The sequence below is a fragment of the Triticum aestivum genome, chromosome 3B, assembly GCF_018294505.1.
Source record: "Triticum aestivum cultivar Chinese Spring chromosome 3B, IWGSC CS RefSeq v2.1, whole genome shotgun sequence".
In the NCBI taxonomy this organism is placed as follows: Eukaryota; Viridiplantae; Streptophyta; class Magnoliopsida; order Poales; family Poaceae; genus Triticum; species Triticum aestivum.
Window position 1 is genome coordinate 89,145,730 of NC_057801.1, and position 15,846 is coordinate 89,161,575.

The window sequence follows — 15,846 nt, forward strand, 5'->3', positions numbered from 1 at the left end:
AAATCCGTCTTGTTTACACGAATTTCATCCAGTTTGATGATAAATAGTTTGAAATGTATGCGACTACGGTTTGATGGCGTCCTCCTGTATGCATGTCTGCGGCTGGTCCACCTGTCCACGCACGGATGCGGGGGGATTTTTGCGGGTTGCCGTTGCCCTTACAAGCATATAGATCTATAGATCTAAAAAAACAACGCTCACGCACGTACAGTGGATGCCTTATACGCAGTCAAAGTGACACTAAATTAAGTACTCCCTCCGTCCCACTATATTAATGTAAAAAACACTCTTATATTATGGGACCGGGGAGTAGTTATAGCGTAAAAGACGTTCTTATATTATATTATGAGACGGAGGAAGTAGTTCCGACCACACCTCACACTGTTCGAAAGTTCTACTCAACGTGTTCCTACAAAGGAAGCCAACATGCAACAGGATTTATCATATCATGCATATACATATTGGGAAGAAAAACATGGACGGAACACCAATTAAACTCTAGCCGTATGTAGGCTCAATTAATCGAACGGCCAGTGAGTTGCCGGGTCCTTGAGCACCGGGTTGGCCTCTGCTTGGCGAAGTTGTTCAAATAATTGTTTCATCTTCAAATCTGCCTTCAGCTTAATCCGTTCCAGATTACTGGGTTGACGACCTTTGCTTCTCGAGGATCGTCCCAGCCCCTGCACCCACCACAAAGCCGACACCCGCCGATTATAACCATAAATGAGTAGAATGCATGACAACAAGTACGTAGGAGTATTGTATCACGATGAAAAACTGTCTCACCATGTCTGTCCTTGGCCCACCGCGGATTAGTTCATACAGTTCCTTCTTTGATTCTAGTTCCCGGTTTAGAAGCTGTTCCTGCTGACGTCCTGCCGGCGACCTGTGCTTCCCGAGGATCGCCGCTGCCCCTACAGCCACCCAAAAGCCGGCGGCCATCATGTAAGACATGGCTGTCTGTGTGTCTCTGTCTTGGGGTTTCTTGGTCGGCAACAGGCGCTACCGATGAGCTTTAAGTACGACGCTGAAACGATACGAACGCAAGAAAACAAGTTAGCTAGGAAGGAGTAACTCAGATTGGCCGGCAATGGGGATGATGAAGCGGAGAAACATATACGATCTGAGTTCTTGCAGTACCTGGCCAAAACTGAAGCGCGATCGCTCCCTCTCGCCTGAGTCGCGATGTCTATCGATCGGAAACGAAGAAATCTCGATCACCGGATGGAATCGTAGCAGCTAGACCGCCGGTGAGTACGGCTTATATTACGTACGCGACCCCGGCTCCGAGTCTGTCGCCGTCTCCTCTTCTTGTTCGAATCGATCAGAGTTCCAACTCCCTGCTCTGCACCAACTCGTCTTCCTGTCGGACATGATAGAAGCAGAGCATCGCTCAGCTGTGTACGCACGCAGACACAGCCACACAGGAGCAGGCCGCAGCCGTCCAATGTGCTTAACTACCTCCTCAGACCCAAACATTGGTCTAGCTTGCACAACAACACATGAGTGGAAACCTTATAAAACTAAGAGTTTTTTTTTTCGGGGTAAAGGGAGTTTTTATTACATGATAGTGATGTTACAATCAAGAGGCCACAAATCCTTGATACAAGGTGGAGCCGAGTTCACCCACACAGCCGTGGTGAACTCGGTGCGACTATAATTGGCCAACTGATCTGCAACTCTATTTTGACTACGATGTACCTTCTGAGGTAAAAACTCCCTATTACACATTAAATCTCTAATTTCTATAACTAAATGTCCATACGCCGAGCGAGCCAATCGTATTGCTTGATAAAACTGAAAGTGCCTCCAAAGAGTCTGACTGGATCACCATCGGGAGTTGTGTATGTTGGATGGCCAAAGCTATCCCTTGCATAAGTGCATGCAACTCCGCCTCCAATGCATCATTGCAATGAAAAATCACTCTATAAGCTGCAAAGATAATTTGACCCGCACTGTCTCTCAGAACCATGCCAGCGCCGCTGTCCCATCCGATGCCTTGAATAAAACTAAGAGTTGGTTAGAAGTACTGGAGTCTGGAGTAGTTGATCTTACTAAATCTGTGTTTTTTCATAGCTTCATTCTAACCGTGTCTCATGACACCCATGTGAATAGTATTTTTTTATTTTTATTTTTTTTGCGGGAATGTTGCATAGTAAATTTGTGGAAAGCCTTTGTATCCTATGAGCCTTTCTTAATAAGAATCTCATATACAACCGGACTACCGGGGCGTTTCGGTGACCGCGCTTCATGAAACCCTTTATTTTTAAAAATTCAAACATTGTGGTCTCAAAAAAAAATCTAAAAAAGGTGCAACCCCCTCCACCTCCGGCTTCTCCTCCTCCGTCGCCGCCTAAGGCATCCCCCGGGCAAAGCCCTGCCGGCTCAGGCGGCGATGGGCACAGCGGGGCCGTCATCCCTTGAGCAGGGGGCTCGGGTGGTGGCCGACGGCGTGGCGCTCCCTCCACGCGTGTCACCGAGCACTGAAGTGATGGTGGACGGCGGTGGTTGTGGGCGTGGGCTGTCGCCTCAGTGTTCCTGTTGGTTTGTGCATGGGTGGTGGTCGCGCCGATGGAACGGGGTGCGGCGACAACGTCGGCAGACCAGGGGGCTGCAGATGTGGCGGTGTTGCTGCTCAATGGAGCTTGGGCACGCTGATGCCGGAGCTCAGGCACGCTGCGTCCTTGACCCGTGGGGGTCTTCCCCTGGATCTGCAAATCGGCATACGACCAGATGTCTGCTTGTGGCCTTCGGTCGAGGCTGGTTGGGTTCATGCGGCCCCAAGGGTTGCCTTTGCGCGGCCGCTGTTGGCCTTGTTGCTAGCCGACTAGGTGGGTCGGGGCTCCAGGCGCAGCGTCGGATCTGGCGTCTCGAGGCACCGAGATGGTTGTGCGACGCAAGCGGAGGTTGATGGAGGATGGCCGTGGTGGTGCTTGTGGCGGACCGGCTGCTCTGCTTAGAGGCGTATGAGACAATGCCAGGCGAAAGTATGTCTTCGGCTATGGTCGGAGCGCAGCGGCGGCGCTCATGGGTGTTGCTATCTCTTGAGGGCGTTGATGTTGTCCCCTGTTCCGAGGGAAACCTCGGGTCCGTGCTCTTTCAGATCGGATGATGGCGGCGGCATGCGTCGTTCCTCTCTTGTGGGCATCATTTTTGGAGTAGGGATCAGTCGAGGGTGATGGTGGTGGTGGTGGTGGTGCAGCCGGTTTGGGGTCTGTAGGATCTTGAAGTATGTCTAGAGGGGGGTGATTAGACTACTTGACCAAATAAAAACTTAACCTTTTCCCAATTTTAGTCTTTGGCAGATTTTAGCAAACTTAGCCCAAGTCAAGCAATCTTAACACAATTCAAGCACGCATGCAAAGAGTATATGAGCAGCGGAAAATAAAGCATGCAACTTGCAAGAATGTAAAGGGAAGGGTTTGGAGATTTCAAACGCAATTTCGAGACACGGTGATTTTTGAGCCGTGGTTCCGATAGGTGGTGCTATCGTACATCCACATTGATGGAGACTTCAACCCACAAAGGGTAACGGCTGCGCGAGTCCACGGAGGGCTCCACCCAAGAAAGGTCCACGAAGAAGCAACCTTGTCTATCCCACCATGGCCGTCGCCCACGAAGGACTTGCCTCACTAACGGTAGATCTTCACAAAGTAGGCGATCTCCTTGCCCTTACAAACACCTTGGTTCAACTCCACAATCTTGTCGGAGGCTCCCAAGTGACACCTAGCCAATCTAGGAGACACCACTCTCCAAGGAGTAACAAATGGTGTGTTGATGATGAACTCCTTGCTCTTGTGCTTCAAATGATAGTCTCCCAACACTCAACTCTCTCTCACAGGATTTAGATTTGGTGGAAAGAAGATTTGAGTGGAAAGCAACTTGGGGAAGGCTAGAGATCAAGATTCATATGGTAGGAATGGAATATCTTTGTCTCAACACATCAGTAGGTGGTTCTCTCTCAGAAAAGGTAAGTTGGAAGTGTAGGTTTGTTCTGATGGCTCTCTCCACGAATGAAGAGGAGGTGGAGGGGTATATATAGCCTCCACACAGAATCTAACCATTACACACAATTTACCAATCTCGGTGGGACCGAATCAACAAACTCGGTCAGACCGATTTAGTAAACCTAGTGACCGTTAGGGTTTTCGGTGGGACCGACATGCAACTCGGTAGGACCGATATGGTTAGGGTTAGGGCATAACGTAATCTCGATGAGACCGGTTACACAAACTCGGTGAGACCGATTTTGGTAATAAGCTAACCAGAGAGTTGGTCAGGTAAACTTGGTGGGACCGATTCGCTCATCTCAGTGAGACCGAAACGTTACGAAAAGGAAACAAAGAGCATACATTGCAATCTCGGTGGGACCGATCGCTCATCTCGGTGTGACCGAAATGTTACGAAGGGAAACAGAGAGATTACAATCCCATCTCGGTGAGACCGAGATCCCTATCGGTAAGACCAATTTGCCTAGGGTTTGTGGCAGTGGCTATGACATCTGAACTCGGTGGCGCCGGATAGAAAGAATCGGTGGGGTCGAGTTGGACTTTAGGTTTAGGTCAAATGTGAATGTGGGAAAGTAGTTGAGGGTTTTGGAGCATATCACTAAGCACTTATGAAGCAAGAAACTCATTAAGCAACACCTCATCCCTCCTTGATAGTATTGGCTTTTCCTATAGACTCAATGTGATCTTGGATCACTAAAATATAAAATGTAGAGTCTTGAGCTTGAAGCTTGAGCCAATCCTTTTATCCTTGGTATTTTGAGGGATCCACTTTTCTCATTCATGCCATGCCATTGATTGAGCTTTCCTGAAATATTTGTCTTGGAATAGTATTAGCTCAATGAGCTATATGTTGTTAGGAATTACCAAAATCACCTAGGGATAGTTGCACTTTCAATCTCCCCCCTTTTGGTAATTGATGACAACATATAGATCAAAGCTTCGACAAATGATAATAAGATTGAAAAACATCGTTGCTTTGAGAAGTATGTGAAATGTGAGAGCTCCCCCTAAATTTGTGCATAATTTAAGATTTGCTTTGGACTGCAAATGCACATAGAGTTAGGTTCATGAGTTACTGTCCCATGTCACATACATCTTGGTGGAGCGCTCAAAATGATAATATTCAAAATACATGCACTCATCACCAAGCAAAGTGAATGATCATATAGAGATAAAAAGGATAATGTCATCCAACAAGCATTAATGTAGCATATGATCAAACACATGATCATCATTGTATCACACAGGCAATAAAGTATCTCAAGCAAGCGAAAGCAAATAAAGTTCAACCACAAAGACAAGAGAGAACAAAAGCAAACTCTCTCTCGAAGCCTATGATCTATACATATTTCTCCCACTTTGGCAATAAGTTACCAAAAAGTTCCTAGAAAATGCATAGTACTATGTTGTCTCTCAGGCTTGGTCTTGATGTGGTGGTGTAGATATGACTCCAAGGACGAAGGCATCAGTTGAAGAAGTTGGAGCTTGTGGAGTAGATGTTGGAGCTGGTGGCACTGAAGCTGTAGCAAGTGCAGATGATGTTGCTCTTGTGTCTGTCACAGGCACAACAGCTGATCTCTGAGCTCTAGGCACTCTAGCAAATGCCTCAGTGGTTGTCTTCCCCTTCCTCTCCTACATGTCATCTTGGAGTTGCTCAACAACAGACTGGATCTCAGTTACTTTCACATCCAAGTCATAGAACTTCTGCTCCATGATCCTCTCCAGGCTCTCCTGGTTTTGAGTCAGGGTGGCCAACCCTTTCTCAATCCTCAGAGTGGATTCTATCAAGTAACCAAGCTGGTCTTGTTTGCTCTTTAGGAAGTACTCAGATGCCTCATCAATTGTTGGCATCTTGGCAGCCTTCTCAGTCTTTGCCTTCTCCTTCTTCGCTTGTGCTTGCACTGAAGATGGTTCATTTTCATCCATAACCACTTGGTTGTCCTCAAAGTCTGGATAGATAAGCATGTGATCCTTGTCCAACAAGTCAGTGCCAGTGCCCATCTTGGAGTTAATCAGCTCCTGGATCTGTGGGGCATACCCACAACTTCTCTTCTGATCTGTAGCTGTCCTCTTGATTGTTTCAACAATGAGGCTCATCACCTTGAACTTCTGAGGCACATAAAGTAAGTGTAGCAGATTAATAGCATGGCCTCTGATCATGTTAAGATCACCTGACTTGGGCAAGATTGTGTGCCTGAGGATCGAGTTGATGGTTGGCAGTCCTGACAGAAGAAAATGTACAGATCCAAACTTGTGAGTCTCAAGTGCATCATCTGGGATCTCCTTGTACATGTGTGCCATAGAGTTGTGATCCATCTTCTTCTTGGCATAGACATCCAATTTATCCTCTTTCTCCTTTGGTGCATTGATCAGATTTGCCCATTCTTCAATAGTAGACTGGTACCTTGACCTTCAGACATCCAAACTATTCTGCCATCTGGATAGAAATGTGCTAGAGTAGAATTGCATTATGAGCTCATCATTCCACTTTGTGAGCTTCTGCCCAACAAGGTCATCCACTCCACAACCCTTGAAGCTGTCAAGCACTCCTGGGTAGTGTTCCTCATTCTCCTTGATGTATTTCCAATCTACCCATCTCATATCACAGACTATTGGTTTCTTGTCCAGCAGCACAGTCTCATAGAAGTCATGTTGTTCCTTTGTATGGAACATGTAGTCTACAACAGTTCTCCTCCTGACTGCATAAGGATCAGTCAACCTCCACTGTCTGAGTCATGCATCCTTTCTCAGCTTCATGTTCTCAGCAACAGGATGAGCATCGTTATGATCTGGAATCTTAGGCTTCAACTTTCTCAGAACATGCTCTTCATCTTCTTCTTCTGCAATAACTTCAGGCACTGGGGCCTTGTTCTTTTCAGCAGCTGGGATGTTCCTAGTATTCCTCTTGGGTGCAGTCTTGGGCTTGGAAGCAGCCTTAGGTGCTTCTTTGGGCTTTGATGAAGCAGCCCCTGACCTTATGGCATCACCCATGAGCTTTTGAGCTTTGGGAGCTAGAGCAACAGCCTCTTCTTCTTCTTCCTCTTCCATCATGGAAGGCTTCCCAACAACTCTGGCCATGGTTTTCTTGACCCTTTCCTTCCTCTTCTTTTCAGCCACAACTGGCTCCTTGGGTTTTGATCTCTCAGTTTCCTGAGTTGATGCTCTAACTTCCAGCATAGGAGTCCTCTTGGCATGGACTTTCCTGTTCAGTCCTAGCTTGGTGGCTGTAGCAGTGCCATACTCCTTCTTGAGTACTTTCCTGGAGGTGGCTTCATCCTCTTCTGCCACATAGTCTTCATCCTCAGAGTCTGAGGTTTTCTTCTTCCTGTTCCTGGTGGCAGCTTTGGGTAAGTTGCTTGGGGTGCTCCTGCTGCCATCATCTGAGGAACTAGAGGAACTAGTGCCCTCACTCATAGGAATCTGCTCCTCTTCCCTGTTCTGGCTGTCACTTTGATCAGACATGCTGCAAACACTGACTACTGACCCTGTGAATAGATGTAGATGAGATAGAGAGGATAAGCATCACAAAGTACAGAGGTTTCTGCAAAAGATTGAGTTAAAAACTTAGTTTTAGTTTTCCACAGAAAGCATTTCGGATCAACCGATTTGTGAACTCGGTGATACTGAAGCAGCTTTAGGAACCTAAACTAGTCAACTCGGTCAGACCGAGTCACAGTTCGGTGGCACCGAGACTGCTAGGGTTTCACAAAGTTCTGAACTCGGTCACACCGATTTGCAATTCTCGGTCAGACCGAGAATCACAAGTGCAATGGCCTTGGCCAAATTGGTGGAACCAATTTCTACAACTCGGTGGGTCGGAGATGGTTTCGGTGGAAACCTAACCCTAAATTTTCAATCCAAACCTAATCTACGAATAGTTTTAACTAGATGAGATAGTTTCAATCGTGTCAAGATTCATGACGAACACAATGTGCTAGGAATCAGATGGCGATAGCACAGTGATCAAGTCCATACCCTAGTTCGGCAATGGAGTCGCTACGGCGGCAACGGCGATGGAGATACCCGTTGACGGCGGTGGAGACCAGTGGCAGGAGGCGGCTGGCGATGAGGAGAACGACCCGGAGACCCTGGAGGCAGAGTGGGATGAGCGCGGGCGAAACTGTTCGGAGAAATTTCCAAAAAATTTGCCCTTGGGTATATATAGAACAACTCGGTGGCACCGAGATGCATTACTGCAAGCAGTTACTGCAACTCGGTGAGACCAAAATGTTCAAATCGGTTGCACCGAGATTGAAAACCTAGATCGACTTAGTGATCTGGGTATGACCGAAATGGAAGAATCGGTCGGACCGAGACGCACAAAGAAGTTTTGGAAGTTTAAGTCTATGACGAATCAGGGACTCCGAGTGCTCCTCACACAGAGTGGTTCGAATCTGACTTGATCAAATTTTGTGATGCAGCATGAATAGAGTTTGAGACAAGAATAGCATAGATAGCTAGAGAAGGTTCTTAGGCATTCTTGTCCATCCACTTGGCCAAAAGAAAAAGAAACCAAACAATCAAAACTACAAGTGGATGTCCTCGAATGAGTAAAATATGCAATCAGCATGCTCACACAATAAAATGACAAATGAAATATGTGGCAAAGCATGCACAACCAATTCTAGCATCTATCAAGCAATTGGCGATGACTAGGTCATCTATATATGACTATATTGACTTAGGAGTCAAATGAGAACATTTGATCATAGGTCAGACTCATCGTTTAAGCTCAAGTGGGGTTACCACTTTTACATAATGAATTGATGTGTTCACACCATTAGAGTTGCTTTAGCTCAATTCTTAGAGTAAAGCTCCCCCCTAGATGTGAGATCCCCCTTATAGAGGGATGAACTAACCTTGGGTTTTGTCAATGATGACTTCATGTAGGTGTTGAATATGTGGATGCTCAATGTTGATGTAGATCATTTGGAGCAATCCTTTGGAGTGAGTTGCACTTTCAATACCTACACGAGTTAGTCCCACAAGGAACAAACAAGGATATCCATAGACGTAGAGTGATGCACACACAAGATGATGTCTATGAAAGCATTATGTTACCTTGTCCCTTGTCTTACCAACAAGAGGGTTTGTGACTCCTTGAACTAGTGCAAGATGTGGAAGTTGATTGCACTTGTCCTTGCCAAAATGATATGAATGAAGGATGTTAGCGGAGTCACCCTCAAGAACTCTCTAGTTCTTCTTCTTCGAGATCCACACCATGTTGATGGGAATCCTTGGAGTTGTGGTCGTACTTGATGAAGTAGAGCTTGACGTAGTCTTGGGAATCCACTTGACCAAGGCCTTGGGAGCTTCTTCAAATGCAACAATCTCCTCTTGAAGCTCATCCTTGCCTTTTTGCTTGTGGTCTTGTGGTGGAATATCATCTTGAGCTTGTGTCCCTTTGAATGAATTAGGATCATACTTCTCTCGTTGAGGAACAAACTTCGTCTTGGGGTATTGATCTTCTTCTCACTCAACTCCATTGGTATTGAACTTTCGTTCAAAACCAACATCTTGGTTCTTCCAGTGCTTTCCTTGCTTGCGTACAATTTCTTCGAATTGCTTACTTCCGACAAGGCTCTTGTAAACACCTTTCTCTATAATTCCCTTCAATAAGCTATTTTCTTGCTCAAGTGTAACTTGGCTAAGAGAATCATTAGTGGAATCAAGAGAACTACTAGAAGTAACAACATTGGATTTAGCATGATGATTGCTACTACTAGAGGAAGAATCCTTCTTGTTTTTCTTACTAGACTTGACTTGGGGCATGTAAGTAGATGAGAGTAAACGCTTGGCAATGTAAGAAGAACTTCTCTTGCGAAGATCATCATTGATTGCCTTTAAGAACTCATGCTCTTGCTCAAGGTTGAGCTTTTCAAAGCGTAACTTCTCATGAGTCCTTAAAAGTTGTTGATGATCCCCTAAGATAGTTTCATGAGCTAACTTAAGAGTGTTTAGTTCTTTAGTTAGGAGCTCAATCCTCTCCTTATCATCGTCATTCGTTTTATCTTGATTAGCATGATTAATTGACGTTTCATCATAGTATTCATCACTAGAGTTGTCAATAAGTAAATCATCATCACCTAGCAAGTCATCTTCATCACTACTGAAATCAACATACTCGGGGTGTGTTACCTTTGGGCCTTTAGCCATGAAGCATCTTCCAATTCCTTCATTTGGTGAATCAAATATGTCGTGGGAGTTGGTTGACACAAGTGCTAGACCGGCAACACCTTCATCTTGAGTATGTTCGGAGTCGGAGTGATAGCTTCTCTCGGAGTGATGTTCAGAGTCGGAACTAGATACCCATTCACCAACATGAGCTTGATGTCTTCGTTTTGTGTAGCTCCTTGATGAATTGTCCTTCCTTTCCGAATCCTTGCTTCTCCGGGATGTTCTTCATTCATAACGATCATCTCTACTCCTTCTCTCTCTTGGCGGTGATTCTTCTCTTCTACTTCTCCTCTTAGGTGAATCTTCTCTTCTTTTGTAGGGAGCCGTACACTCATTGGAATAGTGTCCGAGTCTTCCACAGTTGTAGCAATTTCGCTCTCGATTGGAAAATCTTTTGTCATTGTAGGACCTTGACTTGGAACTTCTTTCCTTGCTTCTACTCTTGTATGATTTGTTGAAGTTCTTCACCATTAGGCTCAATTCTTCATTGAAGGTTTTTTTCTCACTTGATGATGTGGGAGCTTCACATGAGGCTTTGTAAGCACCACTTGACTTGTTGTGCAGCTCCTCCTTATCCTTAAGCGACATCTCATGAGCAACAATTCTTCCGATGACCTCCGTTGGCTTGAGATTCTTGTAGTTGGGCATCATTTGGATCAATGTGCATATGGTATCATATTTTCCATCCAAGGCTCTTAGGATCTTCTTGATGATGAATCTTTCGGTCATCTCTTCACTTCCTAAGCCGGCAATCTCATTTGTGATGAGAGCAAGCCTAGAGTACATTTCAGCGACGCCTTCACCATCCTTCATCTTGAATTTGTCAAGTTGACTTTGAAGCACATCCAATTTGGATTCCTTGATGAAGTCGGTACCTTCGTGCATATCAATCAAAGTGTCCCAAATTTCTTTTGCATTCTCAAGACGGCTGATTTTGTTGAATTCTTCGGGGCACAATCTGTTGAAGAGGATATCACAAGCTTGAGTGTTGTATTGCAGCATCTTCAACTCTTCAGCGCTAGCTTCACGGTTTGGTTCTCTCCCATCAAAGAATTCACCTTGCAAGCCAATACACACAATAGCCCAAACAGTGGGGTTATGTCTGAGAATATGCATTTTCATCTTATGCTTCCAACTAGAAAAATTAGTATCATCAAAGTAAGGACCTCTACGGTGATAGTTTCCCTCACTAGACGCCATACTCTCCTAGATTGTGAAACCAAGGCTATGACCACCAAAAGTTATGGAAATCAAAGCAAATGGAGACCAAAGCTCTGATACAACTTGTAGGATCTTGAAGTATGTCTAGAGGGGGGGGGGTGATTAGACAACTTAACCAAATAAAAACTTAACTTTTTCCCAATTTTAGTCTTTGGCAGATTTTAGCAAACTTAGCACAAGTCAAGCAATCTTAACACAATTCAAGCAAGCATGCAAAGAGTATGTGAGCAGCGGAAAATAAAGCATGCAACTTGCAAGAATGTAAAGGGAAGGGTTTGGAGATTTCAAACGCAATTTGGAGACATGATGATTTTTGAGCCGTGGTTCCGGTAGGTGGTGCTATCGTACATCCACGTTGATGGAGACTTCAACCCACGAAGGGTAACGGTTGCGCGAGTCCACGGAGGGCTCCACCCAAGAAAGGTCCACGAAGAAGCAACCTTGTCTATCCCACCATGGCCGTCGCCCACGAAGGACTTGCCTCACTAGCGGTAGATCTTCACGAAGTAGGCGATCTCCTTGCACTTACAAACTCCTTGGTTCAACTCTACAATCTTGTCGGAGGCTCCCAAGTGACACCTAGCCAATCTAGGAGACACCACTCTCCAAGAAGTAACAAATGGTGTGTTGATGATGAACTCCTTGCTCTTGTGCTTTAAATGATAGTCTCCCCAACACTCAACTCTCTCTCACAGGATTTGCATTTGGTGGGAATAAGATTTGAGTGGAAAGCAACTTGGGGAAGGCTAGAGATCAAGATTCATATGGTAGGAATGGAATATCTTGGTCTCAACACATCAGTAGGTGGTTCTCTCTCAGAAATGGTAAGTTGGAAGTGTAGGTTTGTTCTGATGGCTCTCTCCACGAATGAAGAGGAGGTGGAGGGGTATATATAGCCTCCACACAAAATCTAACCGTTACACACAATTTACCAATCTCGGTGGGACCGAATCAACAAACTCGGTCAGACCGATTTAGTAAACCTAGTGACCGTTAGGGTTTTCGGTGGGACCGACATGCAACTTGGTAGGACCGATACGGTTAGGGTTAGGGCATAACGTAATCTCGGTGAGACCGATTACACAAAGTCGGTGAGACCGATTTTGGTAATGAGCTAACCAGAGAGTTGGTCAGGTAAACTCGATGGGACCAATTCGCTCATCTCGGTGAGACCGAAACGTTACGAAAAGGAAACAGAGAGTTTACATTGCAATCTCGGTGGGACCGATCGCTCATCTCGGTGAGACTGAAACGTTACGAAGGGAAACAGAGAGATTACACTCCCATCTCGGTGAGACCGAGATCCCTATCGGTAAGACCGATTTGCCTAGGGTTTGTGGCAGTGGCTATGACATCTGAACTCGGTGGCGCCGGATAGAAAGAATCGGTGGGGCCGAGTTGGACTTTAGGTTTAGGTCATATGTGAATGTGGGAAAGTAGTTGAGGGTTTTGGAGCATATCACTAAGCACTTATGAAGCAAGAAACTCATTAAGCAACACCTCATCCCTCCTTGATAGTATTGGCTTTTCCTATAGACTCAATGTGATCTTGGATCACTAAAATATAAAATGTAGAGTCTTGAGCTTGAAGCTTGAGCCAATCCTTTTATCCTTGATATTTTGAGGGATCCACTTTTCTCATCCATGCCATGCCATTGATTGAGCTTTCCTGAAATATTTGTCTTGGAACAGTATTAGCTCAATGAGCTATATGTTGTTAGGAATTACCAAAACCACCTAGGGATAGTTGCACTTTCAGGGTCGGCGGTGGTTGTTTCGATGGTGGTCTTGCGGGCGATTGGGGTCAACGGTGGTTTGTCTTGCTGCTGTCGTGCTTCCTATGTGTTCGTCTTCGGTGGTGTTCCCTGGTGTCGGCCATGGTGTTGTGCATGTCCAAGTACTTCCCTGGGCGGCCATTGTGGTGAGGTGAGCTTAGTGCTCTTGGTGTTGTTCTGGTTCATCTTTGATCTTCGTTGACGCAAGATGCCTCCCCAACTTGCTAATCATTTCGGATTCTCGTGGCGGAGCTCCCAGTCAAGGTTCGTGTTGTCACTCATTGGTTGTGGTTGCTCCTGAGTTGTGTCGTGAGGTTCGGTTTGCATGTCCGTGTGGTGTGTTAGCTTGCTTACTTAGTCTTGGTATTGTGATCCCTCCACAACACCCCACATCTACTTGTGCCTCCTTTGGTGTTGGTCCTTCAGTCTGCTAGCTAGGTCGGGCCTGGTCCTGGGCGTCCTTTTTTTCTCATCTTCTGTAACTTTGTTACTTGTACGGTTTTCGGCCCGGGTTTTCTCATAAACATGGTCAATTGTAAAGGTTTTCGATCCGATTTATCTTATAAACTGGACCAGCCAAAGCTTAAGTGGTTACTCTTGGCTTCGGTAGCTTTTTAAGCAATATATTCAGGTGGGGAGGATCCCCTCCCCCCGATGACCGTTCAAAAAAAAAACTGAAAAAATATGCAAGTATACATGGATGAAATGTATACGTGTGTAAAAATTCTGGATGAAATACCTTGAAATACGACATGTACAACCCTCATTTCGACGTATTTAATCCTGAAAAATTACAGCATGTACATTATGCCTCCATGTATATCTCTATTTTTTTAGAATTTTTTGAAACGTAGAACACTTCTACTTCGGTACACCTCCCCTTAAACACATCAATGGCTGAGATTAACTCATACCCCTTTGTAACAAAGGGTAGGATAGTCTTTTTTAGAACTATGTTGTATGTGCGCCGGTACATGACCTTTTCACCTCACCATGGGCCGGCCCATTTACGCTCTCTTTACTCTTCTATTAAGATTGAAAAAAAATCTGCATTCAACATGATTCGAACTAGAGACGATATGCTGCAAAGAAATTGTGGTAACCAACAGGACACCTATTTGTTGTGTTTTTATACTTTTTTTCTCTTCTTTAATAAAAACGGGCCCGTCAGTGAGGTGAGTGAGCGACCGCACAGGCTTCAAATCGCACTAATCAGGCGCTAACTACATGGGATGTCACGCACGATTTAACCGGCTAGTGATTTATTTCCTACTTTACGCACGGCCCCGCGGTCTCCTTAATTATCTCCCTGCATACATGGGATTTCTTTCCATCTCACCTGAGAATGATTTTTTTTCTCCCGGAGAACTCCCAACAATGATTTTTTTCTCCCGCAGAAGTCTCATCTGCATGCGTTATCTATTCTCGGGTCTTGCCGGTGATTGCATGCCATGAAAGTCGGAGAGGAAATGAAATCACAACCGCTCCTTTCATGAGGCCTTTTTTAGGCAATCAATTCATGGGGAGTGGCTAACGCGCGCGCGCGCGTCCCAGCCGGCGCGCTCGATTTCCGACCGCAGCAAAACGACAACGTAGCGATCGATCGCCAGCTTCCTATTCCCTTTCTCGATCTATCCCCTGACGAGCACCGCTGGCCCAGCGCTTTCTATTCCCTTTCTTGAGTTTGGCCCAGCGCTGGCCCAATACCTCCCCTAGCTTCTATTCCTTTTCCATGTATTTTTTCTTTTGGGCCTGCTATTCCGCTCATTCCCTTTCTGGGCCAGCGGTTTTTCAGGGACAGTAGTGGGCGGGAAAGTCCATTTTTAATTGAAATAAACTAGGACTTTCAACCCCAAAAAAACAAAAACGAATAGCAACTTTTACACACACAAAAATTAGCCAATCCCTCTATTCCCTATCGATTAATACTATCCAGAAACATAATTTAGTTAAACAAAAAAAAGCTTACTGAAGTAAATTGATCTACTGCTTTTCGGTTGAATCGACATTAAATTGATCTACCACGAACAAGTTTTAAATTAATAAATAAAATCCAAAAAGCAAGAACATATTTATAGAAATGAACAACTTTTGAAATTTGTGATTTTTTTTAGGAAAACAAGAAACATTTTTTAAAACACGAACATTTCTTGAAATGAACAACATTTTCTAAAATTTCTACCAAATTTTTAATTGTGTGAATTTGGTGTGACAAGGTCGACTATGTCCGCCTCGAGGCAGTGGTGTCACGTGGTTGTCTCGGCGTCTGTCGTCGCTACCGCGACGACGCCCGCCTCGACTCGCGTAACCCTAAGATAGACAGGATGACAGTGGTGTCACGTGCTCGTCTCGGCATCCATCGTCGCTACCGCGACGACGTCCGCCTCGACTCGCGTTACGCTAAGACAGGGTGGCAGTGGTGTCACGTGCTCGTCTCGGCGTCCGTCGTCGCTACAGCGACGACGTCCGCCTCGACTCGCATTACGCTAAGACAGGGTGACCATGGTGTCACGTGCTCGTCTCGGCGTCCGTCGTCGCTACCGCGACGACGTCCGCCTCGACTCGCGTTACGCTAAGACAGGGTGGCCGTGGTGTCACGTGCTCGTCTCGGCGTCCGTCGTGGCTACCGCGACGACGTCCGCCTCGACTCGCGGAACCCTAAG

At 45.6% G+C, this 15,846-nt stretch overlaps 1 long non-coding RNA gene across 1 annotated transcript; it reads right to left on the minus strand.

Annotated features, from left to right (window-relative positions):
* Positions 1-491: 491 nt before the first annotated feature.
* LOC123064920 (uncharacterized) lies at positions 492-1,250 on the minus strand. Its single transcript, XR_006430846.1, has 3 exons — positions 1,141-1,250; positions 787-1,027; positions 492-680 (listed from the first exon to the last, which is right to left on the minus strand). It is a non-coding gene; the product is annotated as an uncharacterized lncRNA (long non-coding RNA).
* Positions 1,251-15,846: the final 14,596 nt, after the last annotated feature.